The sequence below is a fragment of the Triticum urartu genome, chromosome 7A (genome assembly GCF_056163025.1).
Source record: "Triticum urartu cultivar PI428250 chromosome 7A, HENAU_Tu73, whole genome shotgun sequence".
In the NCBI taxonomy this organism is placed as follows: domain Eukaryota; kingdom Viridiplantae; phylum Streptophyta; class Magnoliopsida; order Poales; family Poaceae; genus Triticum; species Triticum urartu.
This window is the reverse complement of record NC_141879.1, coordinates 747,808,850-747,831,195: the sequence shown is the minus strand read 5'-3', so window position 1 is coordinate 747,831,195 and position 22,346 is coordinate 747,808,850. Positions and strand designations below refer to the sequence as shown.

The window sequence follows — 22,346 nt, the reverse complement described above, 5'->3', positions numbered from 1 at the left end:
GAGAAAGAGGAGAGAGCGGAGGGGAGAGAGAAGGGATTTGTCGTGCTTGTGGGCTTCATTCTCACAGGACCACCAGGTATATATGCACACACTCGAATGCTATTTATCCACTAAAAAAATGCTATTTATCCCAAGAGCAACTATTTGAGGAGCGCTCGGTCGGGAGCCTCGCCAAGGGTCACTTGGGGTGGGCTGCAAGCACGCCACTTGGCGCGCTCTGAGCCGTCGTCACGTGTCCTACCAATTTGGTATCAGGTACCCGGGTTTCGACCATGTCTTCGCCAATTCCACCGCCGCCACCACCATCGCTGCCCGCCAACTCCTCCACCACCGCCGCTTCCGTGCCGGGCGTCACGGCCTCGCTCTCGGCGGACGCCACGGTGTCGCTCTCAGCGCCGCCCCTAACGGCACCCGGCACCACGCCGGGCCAAGGGCAGCCACCGCCCCTCGTCCAACACTCGTCGCCGCCGTCGCCTCCCCCGCAGCCGCAGCAGTTCACGCCGGAGGCAATGGCTGGCGTCCTCAACGACCTTGTCACCGCGGTTCAAGGGATCCGCCTCTACCTGGCAGGTCCGTACGGGCCGCCTCCACCACTCCATCCAGCAATGGCCGCGGGTCAGCAGGCACTCCCGTGGTTCTCGGTACCGGGGGCCATCACCGGAGGCTACCCGGCGCTTCCCGCCCCAGCGGCCGCACCGCCGCCTTGGCTGCAGTGGCCGCCGCAGATCGCGCCAGCAACCGCGCCACTCGCCACCACCACGGGGCCGCAGTGGCCCACCTGGACCGCGCCGGCCACGCCGTCCTCCGCCGCGCCATACCTTCCAGCGGCCTCGGAGCAGGGTCCTCCACCGGCCCCTCCCAGCCCTAACCTGGGCCGGTCTTCGCCGAGCGGGCTCCCAATACAGGAGGTCCGCTTTCCGCCATCCCCATCGCCACTCCCCGGCTGGCTTCACGGGCAGCCATCGGCCTACCCGGAGGCCCGTCCACCGTCCGGTTTTTCGTTGCAGCCCGACGCGTCGGGCGCCATCGGGAACTACACCGGGCCTTCCACCATGGACCGCGCGCCATCATCCGCCCTCCGCACCGCTGAGGCAGTGGGCCAGGGCGCGCCACACCAGCAGCCGCCCCGGTTCGCCAAGATCGACTTCGCCACGTACAACGGCTCCGATGACCCGCTTAACTGGCTCAACCAGTGTGACCAGTTATTTCGAGGACAGTGCACGCCCGCGTCGGAACGCACTTGGCTGGCTTCCTACCATCTCCGCGGGGCCGCCTAGACATGGTACTATGCCCTCGAACAGGGCGAGGGCGGCATGCCCCCGTGGGATCGTTTCCGAGAGCTGTGCCTTCTTCGTTTTGGGCCACCGGTACGCGGGAGCCGCTTGGCCGAGTTGGGCCGTCTGCCGTTCACCTCCACGGTGCAGGACTTCACCGATCGCTTCCAGGCCCTAGCGTGCCACGCACCCGGTGTGACGGCCTTACAGCGGGCGGAGATTTTCATCGGCGGCCTCCCCGACCACATCCGCGTGGACGTCGAGATGAAGGGGCCACAAGACCTTCAGACGGCCATGTACTATGCCCGGGCGTTCAAGCAGCGCGCCGAGGCCGTGACGCGTCCATCCGCGCCACGTGGGGGCCGACAGCTTCCCCGGCCGCCTCCGGCAGCACCGGCGTCGTCTACAGCTGCTCCGGCGCCCGTTCAGGCACCGACGCGGCCATTCAGGCGCCTCACCCAGGCGGAACAGCTGGAACGCCGGCGACTGGGCTTGTGCTTCAACTGTGATGCGCCCTATGCACCAGGTCATGTCTGTCCTCGCCTCTTCTACTTGGAGACGACCGACGAGCCTGAGGAGGAGCCACTGGAGGATGACCTCGGCGCTCCAGCCCTTGCGGAGCCCGCAGCGGCGCCCGCGCCCGCCCCGGCCACCGCCCTTGTGGTGTCCGTACACGCGCTGGCCGGCATCCGTGATGAACGGACGATGCTCTTACCGGTCATGATCCAGGGCGAGCGCCTGGTGGCCCTAGTGGACACAGGGTCCACGCATAACTTCCTGCCGGAGACCACCATGCGGTGCCTTGCATTACAGCCGACCGGTGGTGAACAGTTGCGAGTCACAGTCGCTATGGCGACCGTCTCCGCTGCCACGGGCTCGCCCACGACGTGCCCATCACTATCGGCGACGAGCACTTCACCATCACCTGCGCAGGCATCGACTTGGGCTGCTTCGACTTCATCCTCGGCGTCGACTTCTTGCGCACTCTTGGTCCTATTCTTTGGGATTTGGACGCGCTGACGATGACCTTCTGGCGGTTGGGCCGCCGCGTTCGGTGGGCCGGCATTGGGGGTGCCGCACCCACCCCTCCACTCCAGCTCGCCGCGACCACCGCCACGGCCGAGCACCCACTATTGGAGAGCCTCCTACAGCAGCATGGCGACATCTTCACCGAGCCACAGGGGCTGCCGCCCGCCCGCGCGTACGATCACCGTATACATCTTCTGCCAGGCTCTGCACCGGTGGCGGTATGGCCTTACCGCTACCCGCAGTTGCAGAAAGATGAGTTGGAGCGGCAGTGTGCGCTCATGCTCGCGGGCATCATCCGGCTATCCACTTCGCCGTTTACCGCACCGGTGCTTCTCGTTCGCAAGTCAGACGGCACATGGCGTTTCTACATCGACTACCGTGCCCTTAATGCTGTCACACTCAAGGATAAGTTCCCTATTCCGGTGGTCGGCGAGCTCTTCGATGAGCTCCACGGGGCGTGCTTCTTCACCAAACTCGACCTCCGGTCGGGGTACCACCAGGTGCGCATGCACCCTGATGACATCGCCAAGACGGCGTTGCGGACTCATCACGGCCACTTCGAGTTCTTAGTGATGCCCTTTGGCCTCACCAACGCCCCGGCAACCTTCCAGGCTCTGATGAACGACGTCCTCCAGCCCAACTTACGCCGGTTTGTGCTCGTTTTCTTTGATGGTATTCTGATCTACAGTGCATCTTGGGCAGAGCACCTACAGCACGTCGCCATCGTCTTCAACGAGCTTCGGGCGCACCATCTCCATCTTGAGCGCTCGAAGTGCTCGTTCGGGACGCCTTCGGTGGCCTACTTGGGCCACGTCATCTCGACCGACGGGGTCGCTATGGACGCCGACAAGGTGGCCGCCGTCGATGCCTGGCCGATGCCCTAGTCTCCGCGGGCTCTTCGCGGGTTTCTCGGCCTTGCTGGCTACTACCGGAAGTTCATCCAGGAGTTTGGTGTCATCGCTTCGCCACTCACGCGGTTGTTGCGCCGCGACGCTTTCGCCTGGGATGCGGAGGCGACGACAACCTTCGAGGCCCTCAAGGGGGCCCTCATGACGGGGCCCGTTCTTCAGATGCCGGACTTCGACCGGCCATTCGTTGTGGACTGTGACGCCTCGGGTGTGGGGTTCGGCGCTGTGCTTCATCAGGGCGAAGGCCCTCTTGAAGGAAATATGCCCTAGAGGCAATAATAAAGTTATTATTTATTTCCTTATATCATGATAAATGTTTATTATTCATGTTAGAATTGTATTAACCGAAAACATAATACATGTGTGAATACATAGACAAACAGAGTGTCACTAGTATGCCTCTACTTGACTAGCTCGTTAATAAAAGATGGTTATGTTTCCTAACCATAAACAAAGAGTTGTTATTTGATTAACGGGATCACATCATTAGTTGAATGATCTGATTGACATGACCCATTCCATTAGCTTAGCACCCGATCGTTTAGTATGTTGCTATTGCTTTCCTCATGACTTATACATGTTCCTTTGACTATGAGATTATGCAACTCCCGTTTACCGGAGGAACACTTTGTGTGCTACCAAACGTCACAACGTAACTGGGTGATTATAAAGGAGATCTACAGGTGTCTCCAAAGGTACATGTTGGGTTGGCGTATTTCGAGACTAGGATTTGTCACTCCGATTGTCGGAGAGGTATCTCTGGGCCCTCTCGGTGATGCACATCACATAAGCCTTGCAAGCATTGCAACTAATGTGTTAGTTGTGAGATGATGTATTACGGAACGAGTAAAGAGACTTGCCGGTGACGAGATTGAACTAGGTATTGGATACCGACGATCGAATCTCAGGCAAGTAACTTACCCATGACAAAGGGAACAACGTATGTTGTTATGCGGTCTGACCGATAAAGATCTTCGTAGAATATGTAGGAGCCAATATGGGCATCCAGGTCCCGCTATTGGTTATTGACCGGAGATTTGTCTCAGTCATGTCTACAATGTTCTCGAACCGTAGGGTCTGCACGCTTAACGTTACGATGACAGTTATTATGAGTTTATGCATTTTGATGTACCGAAGGTTGTTCGGAGTGCCGGATGTGATCACGGACATGACGAGGAGTCTCGAAATGGTCGAGACATAAAGATCGATATATTGGAAGCCTATATTTGGACATCGGAATCATTCCGGGTGAAATCGGGATTTTACCGGAGTACCAGGGGGTTACCGGAACCCCCCCGGGGGTTATTGGGCCTACATGGGCCATAAGGGAGAAGAGGAGGGCCGGCCAGGGCAGGCCGCGCGCCCCCTCCCCCCTAGTCCGAATAGGACAAGGAAGGGGGGGGGGCGCCCCCCCTTACCTCTTCCCCTTCCCCCTTTCCTTCTCCAACAAGGCAAGAGGAGGGGAGTCCTACTCCCGGTGGGAGTAGGACTCCTCCAGGCGCACCCCTTGGGGGCCGCCCGCACCTCCCCCTCCCTCCTTTATATACGGGGGCAGGGGGCACCCTAGAAAACATAAGTTGATCTTCGTTATCGTTCCTTAGCCGTATGCGGTGCCCCCCTCCACCATATTCCACCTCGATCATATCGTTGCAGTGCTTAGGCGAAGCCCTACGTTGGTAGAACATCATCATCGTCACCACGCCGTCGTGCTGACGGAACTCATCCTCGAAGCTTTGCGGGATCGGAGCCCGGGGAGCGTCATCGAGCTGTACGTGTGCTAAGAACTCGGAGGTGCCGGAGTAACAGTGCTTGGATCGGTCGGATCGGGAAGACGTACGACTACTTCCTCTACGTTGCGTCAATGCTTCCGCTTCGGTCTACAAGGGTATGTAGACAACACTCTCCCCTCTTGTTGCTATGCATCACCATGATCTTGCGTGTGCGTAGGAATTTTTCTGAAATTACTACGTTCCCCAACAGTGGTATCCGAGCCCAGGTTTTATATGTTGATGTTATATGCACGAGTAGAAAACAAGTGAGTTGTGGGCGATATAAGTCATACTGCTTACCAGCATGTCATACTTTGGTTCGACGGTATTGTTGGACGAAGCGGCCCGGACCAACATTACGCGTACGCTTACACGAGACCGGTTCTCCCGACGTGCTTTGCACAGAGGTGGCTTGCGGGTGACAGTTTCTCCAACTTTAGTTGAACTGAGTGTGGCTACACCCGGTCCTTGCGAAGGTTAAAACAGCACCAACTTGACAAACTATCGTTGTGGTTTTGATGCGTAGGTAAGATTGGTTCTTGCTTAAGCCCGTAGCAGCCACGTAAAACTTGCAACAACAAAGTAGAGGACGTCTAACTTGTTTTTGCAGGGCATGTTGTGATGTCATATGGTTAAGACATGATGCTAAATTTTATTGTATGAGATGATCATGTTTTGTAACTGAGTTATCGGCAACTGGCAGGAGCCATATGGTTGTCGCTTTATTGTATGCAATGCAATCGCGCTATAATGCTTTACTTTATCACTAAGCGGTAGCGATAGTCATGGAAGCATAAGATTGGCGAGACGACAACGATGCTACGATGGAGATCAAGGTGTCGCGCCGGTGACGATGGTGATCACGACGGTGCTTCGAAGATGGAGATCACAAGCACAAGATGATGATGGCCATATCATATCACTTATATTGATTGCATGTGATGTTTATCTTTTATGCATCTTATCTTGCTTTGATTGACGGTAGCATTATAAGATGATCTCTCACTAATTATCAAGAAGTGTTCTCCCTGAGTATGCACCGTTGCGAAAGTTCTTCGTGCTGAGACACCACGTGATGATCGGGTGTGATAGGCTCTACGTTCAAATACAACGGGTGCAAAACAGTTGCACACGCGGAATACTCAGGTTATACTTGACGAGCCAAGCATATACAGATATGGCCTCGGAACACGGAGACCGAAAGGTCGAGCGTGAATCATATAGTAGATATGATCAACATAGTGATGTTCACCAATGAAACTACTCCATCTCACGTGATGGATCGGACATGGTTTAGTTAATTTGGATCACGTAATCACTTAGAGGATTAGAGGGATTTCTATCTAAGTGGGAGTTCTTTAAGTAAATTAATTGAACCTAAATTTATCATGAAACTTAGTACCTGATAGTATCTTGCTTGTTTATGTTTGATTGTAGATAGATGGCTCGTGCTGTTGTTCCGTTGAATTTTAATGCGTTCCTAGAGAAAACAAAGTTGAAAGATGATGGTAGCAATTACACGGACTGGGTCCGTAACTTGAGGATTATCCTCATTGCTGCACAGAAGAATTACGTCCTAGAAGCACCGCTGGGTGCCAGGCCTGCTGCTGGAGCGACACCAGATGTTATGAACGTCTGGCAGAGCAAAGCTGATGACTACTCGATAGTTCAGTGTGCCATGCTTTACGGCTTAGAATCGGGACTTCAACGACGTTTTGAACGTCATGGAGCATATGAGATGTTCCAGGAGTTGAAGTTAATATTTCAAGAAAATGCCCGGATTGAGAGATATGAAGTCTCCAATAAGTTCTATAGCTGCAAGATGGAGGAAAACAGTTCTGTCAGTGAGCATATACTCAAAATGTCTGGGTATAATAATCACTTGATTCAATTGGGAGTTAATCTTCTAGATGATTGCGTCATTGACAGAATTCTCCAATCACTGCCACCAAGCTATAAGAGCTTCGTGATGAACTATAATATGCAAGGGATGAATAAAACTATTCCCGAGCTCTTCGCAATGCTGAAAGCTGCGGAGGTAGAAATCAAGAAGGAGCATCAAGTGTTGATGGTCAACAAGACCACTAGTTTCAAGAAAAAGGGCAAAGGGAAGAAGAAGGGGAACTTCAAAAGGAACGGCAAGCAAGTTTCTACTCAAGAGAAGAAACCCAAAACTGGACCTAAGCCTGAAACTGAGTGCTTCTACTGCAAGCAGACTGGTCACTGGAAGCGGAACTGCCCCAAGTATTTGGTGGATAAGAAGGATGGCAAGGTGAACAAAGGTATATGTGATATACATGTTATTGATGTGTACCTTACTAATGCTCGCAGTAGCACCTGGGTATTTGATACTGGTTCTGTTGCTAATATTTGCAACTCGAAACAGGGACTACAGATTAAGCGAAGATTGGCCAAGGACGAGGTGACGATGCGCGTGGGAAACGGTTGCCAAGTCGATGTGATCGCAGTCGGCACGCTACCTCTACATCTACCTTCGGGATTAATATTAGACCTAAATAATTGTTATTTGGTGCCAGCGTTAAGCATGAACATTATATCTGGATCTTGTTTGATGCGAGACGGTTATTCATTTAAATCTGAGAATAATGGTTGTTCTATTTATATGAGCACTATCTTTTATGGTCATGCACCCTTGAAGAGTGGTCTATTTTTGATGAATCTTGATAGTAGTGACACACATATTCATAGTGTTGAAGCCAAAAGATGCAGAGTTAATAATGATAGTGCAACTTATTTGTGGCACTGCCGTTTAGGTCATATCGGTGTAAAGTGCATGAAGAAACTCCATACTGATAGACTTTTGGAACCACTTGATTAAGAATCACTTGGTACTTGCGAACCGTGCCTCATGGGCAAGATGACTAAAACACCGTTCTCCGGTACTATGGAGAGAGCAACAGATTTGTTGGAAATCATACAAACAGATGTATGTGGTCCGATGAATATTGAGGCTCGTGGCGGATATCGTTATTTTCTCACCTTCACAGATGACTTAAGCAGATATGGGTATATCTACTTAATGAAACACAAGTCTGAAACATTTGAAAAGTTCAAAGAATTTCAGAGTGAAGTAGAAAATCATCGTAACAAGAAAATAAAATTCCTACGATCTGATCGTGGAGGAGAATATTTGAGTTACGAGTTTGGTGTACATTTGAAAAATTGTGGAATAGTTTCGCAACTCACGCCACCCAGAACACCACAACGTAATGGTGTGTCCGAATGTCGTAATCGTACTTTACTAGATATGGTGCGATCTATGATGTCTCTTACTGATTTACCGCTATCGTTTTGGGGATACGCTCTAGAGACGGCCGCATTCACGTTAAATAGGGCACCATCAAAATCCGTTGAGACGACGCCTTATGAACTGTGGTTTGGCAAGAAACCAAAGTTGTCGTTTCTGAAAGTTTGGGGCTGCGATGCTTATGTGAAAAAGCTTCAACCTGATAAGCTCGAACCCAAATCGGATAAATGTGTCTTCATAGGATATCCAAAGGAAACTATTGGATACACCTTCTATCACAGATCCGAAGGCAAGACTTTTGTTGCTAAATTCAGAAATTTTTTGGAGAAGGAGTTTCTCTCGAAAGAAGTGAGTGGGAGGAAAGTAGAACTTGACAAGGTAACTGTACCTGCTCCCTTATTGGAAAGTAGTGCATCACACAAAACTGTTTCAGTGACACCTACACCAGTTAGTGAGGAAGCTAATGATGATGATCATGAAACTTCAGAACAAGATACTACTGAACCTCGTAGATTAACCAGAGTGAGATCCGCGCCAGAGTGGTACGGTAATCCTGTTCTGGAAGTCATGCTACTAGATCATGATGAACCTACGAACTATGAAGAAGCGATGGTGAGCCCAGATTCCGCAAAATGGCTTGAAGCCATGAAATCTGAGATGGGATCCATGTATGAGAACAAAGTATGGACTTTGGTTGACTTGCCCGATGATCGACAAGCAATTGAGAATAAATGGATCTTCAAGAAGAAGACTGACACTGACGGTAATATTACTGTCTACAAAGCTCGACTTGTCGCAAAAGGTTTTTGGCAAGTTCAAGGGATTGACTATGATGAGACCTTCTCACCCGTAGAGATGCTTAAGTCTGTCTGAATCATGTTTGCAATTGCCGCATTTTATGATTATGAAATTTGGCAGATGGATGTCAAAACTGCATTCCTGAATGGATTTCTGGAAGAAGAGTTGTATATGATGCAACCAGAAGGTTTTGTCGATCCAAAGGGAGCTAACAAAGTGTGCAAGCTCCAGCGATCCATTTATGGACTGGTGCAAGCCTCTCGGAGTTGGAATAAACGCTTTGATAGTGTGATCAAAGCATTTGGTTTTATACAGACTTTTGGAGAAGCATGTATTTACAAGAAAGTGAGTGGGAACTCTGTAGCATTTCTGATATTATATGTAGATGACATATTACTAATTGGAAATGATATAGAATTTCTGGATAGCATAAAGGGATACTTGAATAAGAGTTTTTCAATGAAAGACCTCGGTGAAGCTGCTTACATATTAGGCATTAAGATCTATAGAGATAGATCAAGACGCTTAATTGGACTTTCACAAAGCACATACCTTGACAAAGTTTTGAAGAAGTTCAAAATGGATCAAGCAAAGAAAGGGTTCTTGCCTGTGTTACAAGGTGTGAAATTGAGTAAGACTCAATACCCGACCACTGCAGAAGATAGAGAGAAAATGAAAGATGTTCCCTATGCTTCAGCCATAGGCTCTATCATGTATGCAATGCTGTGTACCAGACCTGATGTGTGCCTTGCTATAAGTTTAGCAGGGAGGTACCAAAGTAATCCAGGAGTGGATCACTGGACAGCGGTCAAGAACATCCTGAAATACCTGAAAAGGACTAAGGATATGTTTCTCGTATATGGAGGTGACGAAGAGCTCATCGTAAAAGGTTACGTTGATGCAAGCTTTGACACTGATCCGGACGATTCTAAATCGCAAACCGGATACGTGTTTACATTAAACGGTGGAGCTGTCAGTTGGTGCAGTTCTAAACAAAGCGTCGTAGCGGGATCTACATGTGAAGCGGAGTACATAGCTGCTTCAGAAGCAACAGATGAAGGAGTCTGGATGAAGGAGTTCATATCCGATCTAGGTGTCATACCTAGTGCATCGGGTCCAATGAAAATCTTTTGTGACAATACTGGTGCAATTGCCTTGGCAAAGGAATCCAGATTTCACAAGAGAACCAAGCACATCAAGAGACGCTTCAATTCCATCCGGGATCTAGTCCAGGTGGGAGACATAGAGATTTGCGAGATACATACGGATCTGAATGTTGCAGACCCGCTGACTAAGCCTCTTCCACGAGCAAAACATGATCAGCACCAAGGCTCCATGGGTGTTAGAATCATTACTGTGTAATCTAGATTATTGACTCTAGTGCAAGTGGGAGACTAAAGGAAATATGGCCTAGAGGCAATAATAAAGTTATTATTTATTTCCTTATATCATGATAAATGTTTATTATTCATGCTAGAATTGTATTAACCGGAAACATAATACATGTGTGAATACATAGACAAACAAAGTGTCACTAGTATGCCTCTACTTGACTAGCTCGTAAATCAAAGATGGTTATGTTTCCTAACCATAGACAAAGAGTTGTTATTTGATTAACAGGATCACATCATTAGTTGAATGATCTGATTGACATGACCCATTCCATTAGCTTAGCACCCGATCGTTTAGTATGTTGCTATTGCTTTCTTCATGACTTATACATGTTCCTTTGACTATGAGATTATGCAACTCCCGTTTACCGGAGGAACACTTTGTGTGCTACCAAACGTCACAACGTAACTGGGTGATTATAAAGGAGCTCTACAGGTGTCTCCAAAGGTACATGTTGGGTTGGCGTATTTCGAGACTAGGATTTGTCACTCCGATTGTCGAAGAGGTATCTCTGGGCCCTCTCGGTGATGCACATCACATAAGCCTTGCAAGCATTGCAACTAATGTGTTAGTTGTGAGATGATGTATTACGGAACGAGTAAAGAGACTTGCCGGTGACGAGATTGAACTAGGTATTGGATACCGATGATCGAATCTCAGGCAAGTAACTTACCGATGACAAAGGGAACAACGTATGTTGTTATGCGGTCTGACCGATAAAGATCTTCGTAGAATATGTAGGAGCCAATATGGGCATCCAGGTCCCGCTATTGGTTATTGACCGGAGATTTGTCTCAGTCATGTCTACATTGTTCTCGAACCGTAGGGTCCGCACGCTTAACGTTACGATGACAGTTATTATGAGTTTATGCATTTTGATGTACCGAAGGTTGTTCAGAGTCCCGGATGTGATCACGGACATGACGAGGAGTCTCGAAATGGTCGAGACATAAAGATCGATATATTGGAAGCCTATATTTGGACATCGGAATCATTCCGGGTGAAATCGGGATTTTACCGGAGTACCGGGGGGTTACCGGAACCCCCCCGGGGCTTATTGGGCCTACATGGGCCATAAGGGAGAAGACGAGGGCCGGCCAGGGCAGGCCGCGCGCCCCCTCCCCCCCTAGTCCGAATAGGACAAGGAAGGGGGGGGGGGCGGCGCCCCCCTTTCCTCTTCCCCTTCCCCCTTTCCTTCTCCAACAATGCAAGAGGAGGGGAGTCCTACTCCCGGTGGGAGTAGGACTCCTCCAGGCGCACCCCTTGGGGGCCGGCCGCACCTCCCCCTCCCTCCTTTATATACGGGGGCAGGGGGGCACCCTAGAACACATAAGTTGATCTTTGTGATCGTTCCTTAGCCGTGTGCGGTGCCCCCCTCCACCATATTCCACCTCGATCATATCGTTGCAGTGCTTAGGCGAAGCCCTGCGTCGTTAGAACATCATCATCGTCACCACGCCGTCGTGCTGACGGAACTCATCCCCGAAGCTTTGCTGGATCGGAGCCCGGGGAGCGTCATCGAGCTGTACGTGTGCTAAGTACTCGGAGGTGTCGGAGTAACGGTGCTTGGATCGGTCGGATCGGGAAGACGTACGACTACTTCCTCTATGTTGCGTCAACGCTTCCGCTTCGGTCTACAAGGGTATGTAGACAACACTCTCCCCTCTCGTTGCTATGCATCACCATGATCTTGCGTGTGCGTAGGAATTTTTTTGAAATTACTACGTTCCCCAACACCTCTCGCCTTCTTCAGTCGGCCCTTTGCCCCGCGCCATCTCAAGCTCGCGGCGTACGAGCGGGAGCTCATTGGCTTGGTGCAGCGGTGCGCCATTGGCGGCCCTATCTATGGGGCCGGTCTTTCCAGATTCGCATGGACCACTACAGCCACAAGTTCTTGCTGGATCAGAGGCTCTCCACCGTGCCCCAGCATCAGTGGATTAGCAAGCTCTTCGGCTTCGATTTCTCCATCGAGTATCGCTCGGGTCGTCTTAATACCATGGCCAGCTGGTCTTCTTCAGCCCCTGGATGTGCCTTCTCAGGTCTGGGCCGATATCTCCATGGACTTCATCGAGGGGCTTCCCAAGGTGGGAGGCAAGTCAGTCATTATCACGGTGGTCGACCGCTTTTCTAAATATGCTCACTTCATCGCGCTGGGGCATCCCTACACCGCCGCATCCGTGGCTCGTGCCTTCTTCGACGGTATCGTCCGTCTGCACGGGTTTCCTGCTTCGATCGTCAGTGATCGCGACACGGTGTTCACAGGCCATGTCTGGCGCGATCTCTTCAAGATGGTGGGCGTTAAGCTCCGCTTAAGCACGGCCTTCCACCCCCAGACGGACGGCCAATCGGAGGTGGTTAACAAGGTGATCGCCATGTATTTATGCTGTGTTACAGGTGATCGGCCTCGTGCTTGGGTGGATTGGCTCGCATGGGCGGAGTACTGCTACAACACCTCCTACCACTCTGCCCTGCGTGCGACACCATTTGAGGTGGTCTACGGGTGGCCACCTCCGCCGATCTTGCCGGTGGACCCGGCTACGGCGAGGACGAAGGCGGCAGGCGACCTTATTCGCACCCGTGACGAGATGCTTGCTGAGGTCCGTCAGCGTCTCCTTCAGGCTCAGCAACTGGCGCATCATTACTACAACGACCACCATCACGAGGCGGAGTTCGCGGTGGGTGATTGGGTGTGGCTGCGTCTTCTCCACCGCTCTACGCAGTCACTCGACCCGCGCGCGAAGCACAAGCTCGGGCCTCGCTACGCGGGACCCTTCGCCATCTTGGAGCGCATCGGGTAGGTGGCCTATCGTCTTCAGCTGCCGGCCGGCGCTCGCATCCACGATGTGTTTCATGTGGGGCTGCTCAAGCCTTTTCATGGAGAGCCTCCGGCGGCTCCACCAGCGCTTCCTCCGACCACCAACGGACGTCTTCTTCCGGAGCCAGAGAAGGTGTTGAAGGCGCAACTTTGTCGCGGGGTGTGGTTCATCTTGATCCAGTGGGCGGGCCTTCCAGTGGAGTAGGCTACTTGGGAGCCACGTGAGGATTTCCGCCACCACTATCAAGACTTTCAGCTCGAGGACGAGCTGTTTGTGCAGGCGGGGAGAGATGTTATGACCGGTTTACAATACAACCAGAGGAGGCCCGCTGGGTAGTAGATTAAGGGCTTGGCCCACAAGTTATCTTAGGCTAGTCATTTTCAGGTTATAAATATTAGATTGTAAGATACCTTTTGAGATTAAGCAATAAAGATAGTTCTATCATATTGCCCGGCTCCAGAGGAGCCGGAAACCCTAGCCGCACCTTGCCCTAGCCGCGCCGCCCTTCTTCTCCCTCGCGACGGCGCCAATACGCCGGAGCCGCCGTCCTCGCCCCCAACCCTCGCTGTCCTGCCCGTATAACCTATGGAGTAGAACCGGTGGGAACCCTAGTCCTACCATGGTTGCTGCATCAAAGTGAACACCGCTGTTTTGGTTGTTGCTACTTTGATCTTGGGCGATTGTGTAAAATGTATTCCCGTTTATCTCGTACCCTTTGTAAGTCAATATAGTAGAAGACGGTCCCCTAGCCAACGAGTACAGCTCATCAGAAACAGTGTTGTCACCCCGGAGATGTGTTTGCAACCAACTGCCGAAAGTCCTGATGTGTTCACATGTAATCCAGTCGTCACATTGCTCCGGGTGTTTGGAGCGCAGAATGTTCTTGTGTTCATTGACATACGGGGTCACCAAGGTAGAATTTTGTAGAACTGTGTAGTGTGCTTGAGACCAAGAATGCCCGTCCCTACATATTATTGAGTCCCCTCCTAGCGTGCCTTTTCCAATCAGTCTCCCCTCATACCGCGATTGAGGGAGACCAATCTTCTTAAGGTCAGGAATAAAGTCAACACAATACCCAATGACATCCTCTATTTGATGGCCATGGAGATGCTTCCTTCTGGCCTAGCGCGGTTACGGACATATTTCTTTAGGACTCCCATGAACCTCTCAAAGGAGAACATATTGTGTAGAAATACAGGGCCTAGAACGACAATCTCGTCGACTAGATGAACTAGGACGTGCTTCATGATATTGAAGAAGGATGGCGGGAACACCAGATCGAAACTAACAAGACATTGCGCCACATCAGTCCTTAACCTTGGTAGGATTTCTGGATCGATCACCTTCGGAGAGATTGCATTGAGGAATGCACATAGCTTCACAATGGTTAATCAAACGTTTTCCGGTAGAAGCCCCCTCAATGCAACTGGAAGCAGTTGCGTCATAATCATGTGGCAGTCATGGGACTTTAGGTTCTGAAACTTTTTCTCTGACATATTTATTATTCCCTTTATATTCGACGAGAAGCCAGACAGGACCTTCATACTGAGCAGGCATTCAAAGAAGATTTCCTTCTCTTCTTTGGTAAGAGCGTAGCTGGCAGGACCTTCATACTGCTTTGGAGGCATGCCGTATTTTTCGTGCACACGTTGCTGGTCCTCCCGTGTCTCCGGTATAGATTTCTTCTTCCACATGGGTGCGCATCCCTTAGCGTCATTCGTAACAGATAGTCCGGGACCCTTTCCAAAGATTACTTGTAAATCATTGACCATAGCAAGTATGTGATCACCGGTACGGATGGCGGGCTTCTTCCGGTGATCCGCCTCGCCTTTGAAATGCTTGCCTTTCTTCCGACATTGATGGTTGGTCGGAAGAAATCGACGATGCAGTACACATTCTTCTTGCATTTGTCTAGATATATACTTTCGGTGTCATCTAAACAGTGCATGCATGCGTTGTATCCCGTGTTTGTCTATCCTGAAAGGTTACTGAGAGCAGGCCAATCATTGATGGTTACAAACAACAACGCATGTAGGTCAAATTCCTGCTGTTTGTGCTCATCCCACACACGTACACCATTTCTATTCCACAGCTGTAAAAGTTCTTCAACTAATGGCCTTAGCTACACATGAATGTCATTGCCGGGTTGCTTAGGGCCTTGGATGAGAACTGGCATCATAATGAACTTCCGCTTCATGCACAGCCAAGGAGGAAGGTTATACATACATAGAGTCACGGGCCAGGTGCTGTGATTGCTGCTCTGTCATCCACGCTTAAACCAAACCATACATTTCTTGCGTCACCTGCAAAGTCCTCCCAGTACTTTCTCTTGATTTTTCTTCACTGCGACCCGTCAGCGGGTGCTCTCAACTTCCTGTCTTTCTTATGGTCCTCTTTGTGCCATCGCATCAACTTGGCATGCTCTTTATTTCTGAACAGACGCTTCAACAGTGGTATTATAGGAGCATACCACATCACCTTGGCAGGAACCCTCTTCCCGGGGCGCTCGCCGTCAACATCGCCAGGGTCATCTCATCTAATCTTGTACGCAATGCACCGCATACCGGGCATGCATTCAAATCTTCGTACGCACTGCGGTAGAGGATGGAGTCATTAGGGCATGCATGTATCTTCTGCACCTCCAATCCTAGAGGGCATACAACCTTCTTTGCCGCGTACATACTGTCAGGCAATTTGTTATCCTTTGGAAGCTTCTTCTTTTATATTTTCAGTAGCTTCTCAAATCCTTTGTTAGGTACACCATTCTCTGCCTTCCACTGTAGCAATTCCAGTGTGGTACCGAGATTTGTGTTGCCATCTTCGCAGTTGGGGTACAACCCTTTTTTGTGATCCTCTAACATGCGACCGAACTTCAGCTTCTCCTTTTCACTTTCGCACTGTCTCTTTGCATCAACAATGACCCAGCGAAGATCATCATCGGGCACATCGTCTGGTTCCTCTTGATCTTCAGCTTCCACCGTTGCAGCATCACCGTATTCAGGGGCACATAGTTGTTATCATCCTCTTCTTCTTCGTTGTCTTCCATCATAACCCCTCTTTCTTCGTGCTTGGTCCAAACATTATAGTGTGGCATGAAACCCTTATAAAGCAGGTGGGTGTGAAGGGTTTTCGAGTCAGAGTAAGACCTCGTATTCCCACATATAGGGCAGGGACAACACATAAAACAAATTTTCTTGTTTGCCTCAGCCACTGCGAGAAAATTATGCACGCCCTCAATGTACTAGGAGGTGCGTCTGTTACCGTACATCCATTGCCGGTTCATCTACGTACATTATATATAATTAAGTGTGTCAAAAACCATTACAGAATATCATAAATAGATAAGTGACCAAATTAATAGAAGTTCATCATCACATTAAAACCGAAGTATATACATAGTTCTCATTGAACAACATATAGCTTTCCAGAGCATCTAATTAAACCATACATTGAAACTATATAAAACATTTCAATGCAACAACAAATGCGATCATAATCGCAACTAAGGTAACAATTTATCCAACGGCATAATGACACCTAGCCTCAGTATGAATGGCATATTTTCTAATCTTTCTAATCTTCAAGCGCATTGCATCCATCTTGATCTTTTGATCATCAACGACATCCGCAACATGCAACTCCAATATCATCTTCTCCCCCTCAATTTTTTTAATTTTTCCTTCAAGTAATTGTTTTCTTCTTCAACTAAATTTATCCTCTCGACAATAGGGTTGGTTGAAATTTCTGGTTCACATACCTCCTAGATAAAAAAAATCTATGTCACGTTGGTCGGCATAATTGTCATAAACACTAAATGAACCAAATAGTTATAAAAGATAATATATACCACATCCGAATCATAGATAGTATGAGGACCGACGGAGGTGGGTACCAAAACCATCGCACTATATAATAACAAACAATAATAAAAGTAAGAAAATTACACAAGTATCTATCTAAATCATACAAGTAAGAACCTTTTTCTTTTAGAAAGAACATAAGATCAAGAGACTCACCACGATGGTGCCAGCGACAAGATCGGCGCGGGCGATCGACGGCGGTGAGGACAGGGACGGGACAGGACGGACTGCCAAAACTAGAAAAATCTTGAGAAAAATGGAGTTTCGACAAGGAGCTTCGAGAGGAGAAAGCTTAAGTGTGGCTTGGGCATTTAATCGAACACCTCATGTGCATAGGAGGTGAGCTAGAGCACCACAAAGCTCTCCCACGGTCGGCCAGAAAAACAGAGCACTCCACTACTCTGCTCACAGGCGAGGAGGTATATATAGCCACAACCATTGGTCCCGGTTCGTAGCTGGAACCGGGACTAAATGGTTGCGGGCGAGGAGTTAGGACCATTGGTCCCGGTTCGTGTCTGAAATCGGGACCAAAGGGGCCAGACGAACCGGGACCAATGCTCCACGAGGCCCGAGCGGCCCTCTGGCCTCACGAACCGGGACCGATGCCCCATGTGTCCCGGTTCGTAAGTGAACCTGGATTAATGGGCTTACCCGGTCTGGAGCAAAGCCTTGTTTTCTACTAGTGCGTTCTTTTCTTCCGACGCGCCGTGGTCTGATGGGAGGCAGTTCGGTATTAGCCGAGCTTCTGCTACTGTTTCTGCAGGCTTGATGGAGATGGCGCAGCGAAGCCGCCGCCCCATGTGGCGACAACGGCTTTGGTTTCCGGTTGGTGCTGTATTTAAGGACTAGATTGATTTTCTATTTTCTGTTCTGGGGTCCTCTTTGCAAAAAGCAAGGACTGCTCTGTAATTTTCTGTGCTATGTTGGTCCTTGTGTAATTGGTGCTTGTACTGTTGGCAGAAATATGTAATGCACATTCGGGGTCCTTCGAGACCCCTCTTCTGTTTAATTTAAAATAACAACACCATGGGCGCTCTACCTTTTCCCCTCTTCCCTGGAGCCACACAGAGAAAACAGTAGATGCAATAATTCACTAGCACTGTTTCGAGTCTTGGCCAGCGAGGTCGATGCAATAATTCAGTAGATGCAATAATTCAAATAATTCACTCACTCTCACGCCCGCTCTCTCTCTCTCTCTCTCTCTCTCTCTCTCTCTCTTTCTCCTGGAGCCGCCGCCTGCACAGCGCCACAGTAGCCGGCCGAGCACGCCGCGGTCGACACCGTCCAAGGGGAGGACAACGCCGCTACACTGCTAACACCCGCATCGCAACCGTCCACGGAGGCCTCGGCGCGTCGGAGAGCGAGCCACGTGGAGGGATCTGGGCTGGGGAAGCACCGCCGCCCGTCTGGTTGAAGCCGCCGGGGAACGGTGGGCTGCTCCCGTCGGCCACAGTCTGCACAATCCCGTCGGTGAGTCTCTTCCACCTTTTCTCGTCTTATCCTCCTCTCCTCGGTACAGTACGTTCTCACGGTCAACCATGGCTACTTGCAGGCTTGCAGTCTGAGCCTTTTCCCTGTCTTTGAGGGGGGAAGAAGAAAGGGGCGATGGCGCAGTCGGCTGTGAGCACCGTGCTCAGGAGCGTGGGCAGTCTTGCAGTCCAGGAGACCACATTCTTGTGTGCAGTCAACCTTGAAGTGGGGTTGTTGAAAGATGAACTGATGAGGTTGGAGGCCTACCTCAAAGATGTTGATAGCAAGTGGAGATCAGGAAATGCAAGGGTTGCAGTCTTGGTGAGCCAGATCAGGGCTGCGGCTTATGAAGCTCAGAACATCATTGAAGCTGCAGATCACATGGAGAAGAGAAACAGGCTCAAGAAGGGATTCACGGGTGCTATTTCAAGGTATGCTCGCCTACCGACTGACTTGGTCACCCTTCGTAAAATCGGTGTTGAAATTCAACATGTAAGAAGGAAGCTCAATGAGATTTTTGCAACTGCGGCAAAACTGAATATTAATTTGGATAATAATATTCTAGTTGAGGATGAGTCTCCACAAGATGATGGTCCTATACATCAAAACTCTGAAGATGATGTTGCCATGGTTGGTTTTGAGGATGAGCACAAAGAAATAGTGGACAAGTTAGTTGACAATGATTACCTGCTTAGTGTTGTGTCTATAGTTGCCATGGGCGGGGCAGGAAAAACAACACTTGCTAGAAAGGTCTACACTTCATCCAGAGTTAAGGAGCACTTTGACACACTTGCTTGGGTGACTGTATCTCAAAAGTTCAAGGGTGTTGATTTGCTAAAAGATATTATGAAACAAATCATAGGGCACAAGGACGAGTCAGTTGACCAAATGAAGGAGTATGAGGTGGGAGAGAAGATCAATGAATTTCTGTCACAAAAAAGGTACCTAGTAGTTCTTGATGACGTTTGGGAAACAGACACGTGGGAGCAACTGAACAGAACAACTAAAGTATTTCCAGATGTAACTAATGGTAGTAGAGTACTGTTAACCACACGAAAAGAAGATGTTGCAAACCATGTTGAGATGCCAACCCATGTTCATCCTTTGAAGAAGTTAGATGAAGACAAGAGTTGGGAACTTTTTAATAGCAAAGCTTTACCAACATACAAAAGGTCTGCCATACGTGATGTGCACGAGTTTGAAAAGCTTGGGAGAAAGCTTGCAAAGAAATGTAATGGATTGCCACTTGCACTTGCAGTTTTTGGGGGTTATTTATCTAAAAATCTAAATACACAAATATGATCTGATATACTCTCTGATTGGCCAGCAACCAAGGATGGACAAATGATGAGTGTCATACTGGCACGCAGTTACAAGGACCTACCAAATCATCATTTGAGATCTTGTTTACTCTTTCTTGCTGCTTTTCCTGAGGATTATGTAATATTTGTGTTGGATCTTATTCAATTGTGGATAGCAGAGAGCTTCATTCCACATACACCAAACCATACACTAGAAGAGACGGCATATAATTATGTAACCGAGTTGGCTCAGAGAAGCTTAGTCCAAGTTGTTGGCAGAAGTAGGGCACATGGATGGATAGAGAGAATAAGAATTCACGATATCTTACACGACTGGTGCATAGAAGAGGCAAGACAAGATGGTTTTCTTGATGCCATCGACAAAACTACAGGTCAGGCTTCGTCTCCTGATCTCTTTGTATAGAGTTCTATTGTACTATATCTCTCCTGTATGTGGTTAGTGTCCCTCTAACATATGTGGTGCACTCTGAACAAATTACAGGGCAAGCGGGTGCATCTTCATCTGATAACACAATATCTTATCGTTATTATTTTCAAACACTGAGTGGTCCGATTTTAACAGTGACACCTAATGTCAGAACTTTGCTTGGCTTTGGACGGTCATTTGTGTACTCATCAGTGTCCTTTCCTGAACTAAGATTCCTGAGAGTTCTTAGCATTGAAGATTCTTTTTTATTGCGGGTGAGCATTGAAGATTCAACACTAAAGGATATATCCGGTGTAATTGGTAGGTGCATTCACCTAAGATTGCTTAGGTTGAGACATTGTGAAGGTGTGGCGCTCCCTTCTTCAATTGGAAAACTCCTTTACTTGCAGACTATAGATGTAAGGAACAGGGTATTGGAGTTAGCAGTACCAAACTCTCTCTGGGATATCCCTACTCAAAGGCATGTTTACCTTTCATGTGGGGGAAATTTTTCTCCACCACCACCTGCAAGGAGTGTGCGACTGCAGCCGAAAGAGCTACAGAGCTTTGTGTTGGACCTTAATCCTGTTGGCACAGATTTCTGCTGGCATGACATGATGATTTTCTTGGGCCAGCTGAATCAACTAACAACCTTCTCCTTGTCGATGGACGGCAATAATATACCAGCGGAGGTGCTCAACATATTTGCAAACATGCCTCACCTGGTTGATATTAGTCTCCGCCAATTTGATGTGCTCGAGAAGCTGCCTGCTGAGTTCCCACAAAGCGTACGTCGTCTTATTCTACATGCTGATGTCATAAAACAAGACCCAATGCCGATCCTGGAGGAACTTCCCTGTCTTGTGGAGTTGGAGTTGGATGGGTACAAAGGCCAGACCATGTGCTGCTCTTCCCAAGGGTTCCCTCGGCTGCAAGTGTTAGGACTTGCAAGGTGTGGAGGATGGAGGAAGGGACAATGCCAAAGCTCTCCCACCTGGAACTTATCGGGTGCAGGAAGATGAGCAAGCTCCCCGTGGGGTTGCTGCACCTTCTGTCCCTTGGTCACCTGAAGCTGACCTTTATGTACCACATTTCTGAAGATGACATCACACGAAAGGAGCTGCGGCAGAAAGGATGCGAGGTATACATACTTATACGCAGCTTAAGCATAGTTAATTAATTTGCCACACCTTCCATTTTCATTGTTGTCTATACTTGTGCTTGTCTTATGAGTGCTTTGTTTTTTGCGCAGGTATACATATACTAGTTGGTGACTGCAGATCTGTGGGACGGACGCGAGGAATTCATCTTCATTCTCGTCTGAAATCTGGCGCCCACACCCGAATCCTCAATTGTCCCCTCCCGATTCATTCTCGAACCCATCTCCCTCCTCCCAATCCACATAATATACCACTTTACTTCTCCTCTTTCCCTTGAAGGACACTCTCTCCTCCAATGGCCCCTCGCTCCTCCTGCTTCTTGGTCTAGAATCCTTAATCGTCCTCCCAACACCAATGTCGCCGCCTTCTCGTCCTACGATGCCGTCGGCCATGTACAAGATGGAGCTGAGGGGGTCTCGGAGAGGCCGCTGCCCATCGCGGACCTTCATCCCCGGTGCCCAGGTCGCTCCACCACACCTCAGGAGACGGTCATCAATCGATAAATTTGTACATGTAATGATCAATTTGTATTATTTTATAACAAACAAAAAGACTGTTCTGTTAGCGGACTCATGATGTCATCTGTAAACTCTTGGTATATCTTTTTCAGTGGGATCTCAATGTTATTAACGACAAATGTGTACAGTCTAATATGATATCCTAGTCAGCCAGGTTAGAGAGCTTTGGCATGGTCCCAACCTCGATCTTCAAACCCTCGGTGCAGTGCAATAAAATCTTCAAACTCTTGGTATATCTTCGACGGCAAGAGATGAATGTGTTATATCCATCCTCCATATATCTACTCATCTGTCTTTTTCGATAAAGGACGCTCTTATTATCTCAAAATGTAGCATCAAAGAGATACAAAGCATTA

At 49.1% G+C, this 22,346-nt stretch overlaps 1 pseudogene across 1 annotated transcript; it reads left to right on the top strand.

Moving 5' to 3' along the window:
• Window positions 1-18,343: 18,343 nt before the first annotated feature.
• LOC125523809 (putative disease resistance protein At1g50180) lies at window positions 18,344-22,078 on the top strand (annotated as a pseudogene). Its single transcript, XR_015610206.1, has 4 exons — window positions 18,344-18,584; window positions 18,667-20,277; window positions 20,388-21,453; window positions 21,565-22,078. The product of XR_015610206.1 is annotated as a putative disease resistance protein At1g50180 (transcript).
• The last annotated feature ends 268 nt before the right edge of the window (window positions 22,079-22,346 follow it).